Genomic DNA, 3,709 nt, shown 5'->3' with positions numbered 1-3,709 from the left:
AGTTCGAAAGGAACTCTTTTAGTTTTATTAATTACATTTTCTATTAAAGAATAAAACCGCTTCTGTTAAAGTAATAAATGACCCGTCTTTGAAGAGAAATAAAATTCGTTATCATAGTTCAGATGAATTTAATTTATTTCTTTGTTTAAAAAAAAAGACACAGAATTTTATCAGCGAGTCTTTTATCGATCTTACACACAAATTCTGCTTTGATTCTGGAACAAAAATTTACTGCTCTTGCTCTTTTGCAGCTTTGTGTAGATTTTCTTCTTTTGGCTGTTGTTATATATCATGACTAGTGTTACCCGCACGGTTTTGCCCGTAATAAAAATATTAAAAGGTCTTTTGGTTCGCCTGTATATTTACAAATAATGTATGGTGAATTTTCTCGCCAATTGACTTGTACCCATGTTACGGTTCCACGTTATGATGATTTCGTAATTTATTCGTCCATCTTATGATAATTTTATTCTTAAAATTGGAATAGAAAAAGAACCATATTGAATTTTCAAAAAATCGCTTCGAGGTGCACACCTCCATGCTACAAACTAACTTTATGCCAAATTTCATGAAAATCGGCCGAACGGCCCAGGCGCTATGCGCGTCACAGAGATCCAGACATCCTCCGGACATCCAGACAGAGAGACTTTCAGCTTTATTAATAGTAAAGATATCACACTAATTCATCGCCAATCTACCTTAGGAAAATGCCAATAATTTGTATCTAAAAATTGTCAAGCTACAATAGTTTTTGTTTATTGTTGTGGCAAGATCCATTACATTAAAAATATGGAATTAAAAAAGAAATCGCACACGTTTTAGAATATCTCATAATCATTTATTGTTGATTTGATTTAAAAAACAATTTTCGTAAAAATAGCATCTAAAACTTATACAATGCAGAAACCACCTTAAAAAAAAAAAAAAAAAAAAAAAAAAAAAATTAATTTTGACCTCTTGAACTCAAATTATGTTTTTTGCAATCACGAGTGTGTATGTGTGTGTATGTAGGCGTGTGTGTTTATGTGTGTGGGGGGGTATGTGTGTTTGTGTATAGGGGGTATGTGTATGTGTGTGTAGGCATGTGTGTTTGTGTCTGTGTGCAGGTATGAGTGTGTGGGTAGTTGTGTGTATGAGTGTTTGTGTGGGGGGGATGTGTTTGTGTCTGTGTGCAAACATGAGTGTGTGGGTAGTTGTGTGTAGGTGTGTGTGTATGTGTAGGTGTTTGTATGTATGCGTGTGTGTGTATGTGTTATTGTGTGTGTATGTGTGTGTAGGTGTGTGTGTGTGTGTGTGTGTGCATATGTAGGTGCGTGTATGTAGGATATGGACGCAACCTGGAGACGGTTTTCGCAAGAGGAGCAACATCGTGAGGAGCAGGTCGACGGTGATGCTGCAGAGGGTGCTGGCGGGAAAATAAAATCATAGGACATCAAAATAGTCAAATGAAAGCAATAAGCGATCGTGATTGCTCAAAAAAAAGTTTTTTTCCACCTAAATATTACACATTTAAGCACTCCTTTGGCGTGCTATCATTTTATTTTCCCACCGCCACCCTCCGCACCATCACCGTCGACCGGCTCCTCACGACGCTGCTCCTATAGCGAAAGCCGTCTCCAGGATGCATCCATGTCCTACACTTACACGCGCATACATACACAACTACACACACGCGCACACATATACACAAACACACACCTACACACACGCGCACACAAACACACACCTACACACACATACACCTACACGCATGCACAAACACATACATACATACAGACACACATAAACACACACATACACCTACACGCATACACAAACACATACATACAGACACACAAAAACACAAACACATACACACATACATACATACAGACACACAAAAACACACACACATACACACAACTACCCACACATTCATGCCTGCACACAGACACAAACACATATGCCTACACACACATACCCCCCCCACACACACACATTCCTACACACAACTACCCTCACACTTATGCCAGCACACAGACACAAACACACATGCCTACACACACATACACCTACACGCATGCACAAACACATACACACACCTACACACCTACACACCTACACACACGCGCACACAAACACACACCTACACACACATACACCTACACGCATGCACAAACACATACATACATACAGACACACATAAACACACACATACACCTACACGCATACACAAACACATACATACAGACACACAAAAACACAAACACATACACACATACATACATACAGACACACAAAAACACACACACATACACACAACTACCCACACATTCATGCCTGCACACAGACACAAACACATATGCCTACACACACATACCCCCCCCACACACACACATTCCTACACACAACTACCCTCACACTTATGCCAGCACACAGACACAAACACACATGCCTACACACACATACACCTACACGCATGCACAAACACATACACACACCTACACACCTACACACATACCCCTACACACAAACACACATACCCCCTACACACAAACACATACCCCCACCACACACAAACACACATGCCTACACAAACGCGCACACTTGTGATTGCGAAAAACATAATTTGAATTCAAGAGGTCAAAATTCAAATTAATTTTTTTTTTTTTTTGTATTCTTACGAAGAAGAATGTGGAGACCACACTCAAAAACATCACTTTTGTCATGGGGAATCTTTTCCGTGCTCACCCTTTGCGAAACACTTGAGAAATGCGTCAGAAAATTAAAGGGTCGAAGGTGTCTTTGCATTTCTGTTCTTTCTTTCCTTGTCTCTCTCAGAAGTCGATAGATCACTAATTCGGACCAGGGTCACGTGAGAACTAAAGGTAGAGTTTCTTTCTAAAGGGGCTGCTTCAAGATTAGGCTTGGATTTCAGACAAAACTCCGGTGTCCCGGCCGGTTTACTTAAGTCCCGGCAAATGATAAATTTAATAAAATATGATCAAAAAATGAAAAATAAGAAACTGAAGGATTAATTAGGTTAGTTACTTTGCCATTTGCAATATTAACATAATTTTTTTTATTGGATTAGCTTGTGAAGATTTTTATTAAAAACGCTCTAAAAGTTCTGGCCAATTGAAATTACATGAAAATATATTTCAAATTTTTATTCCTCATTCAAAAAGTTTCTACTTACTTAAGTAAGAAATAAAATGTTTAAATTTATTTGCTTGTTTCATGGGTTTTGGTTCACCTTTGGTTTTCATTCATAGTTAGTAACTATTTATTCATAACATTGAGAAGAAACTACTAACTAAAATAATAATCTAAAAACCAACCAAGAAAGTGCACCCTTCTCAACACTTGTGACACGGGGGGGGGGGGGGGGACCACTTCTGATGGTCCCGGTGGATTATTTCAGAAATCTGGCTATTCAAGATTATAAAGCCAGTGCGATACCCTGATATAGCATCCAGTTTTTTTTATGTGCCACCATGACAACGCAGGTCCCAATGGCACAAAAGAATTTTTGCTCCCTCACTTTTTAGAGGCAGAATTGCACTGAGTATTTAATTTAGTGTGAGCGCCAAACAGGTACTCAATAAATCTCTAACATGCCACATAAACACGTAAAATGGGACACTGATAAAATTGGTGATTGATTAAACAGGAAGTGTGGGTTCAGACCCTGCGATCAAAAGTGTACGAGGCCATCGCCTAACCACTA

Source organism: Uloborus diversus, chromosome 2 (assembly GCF_026930045.1).
Source record: "Uloborus diversus isolate 005 chromosome 2, Udiv.v.3.1, whole genome shotgun sequence".
Classification (NCBI taxonomy): Eukaryota; Metazoa; Arthropoda; class Arachnida; order Araneae; family Uloboridae; genus Uloborus; species Uloborus diversus.
The sequence above is the reverse complement of the archived record's forward strand: the minus strand, read 5'-3'. Positions refer to the sequence as shown.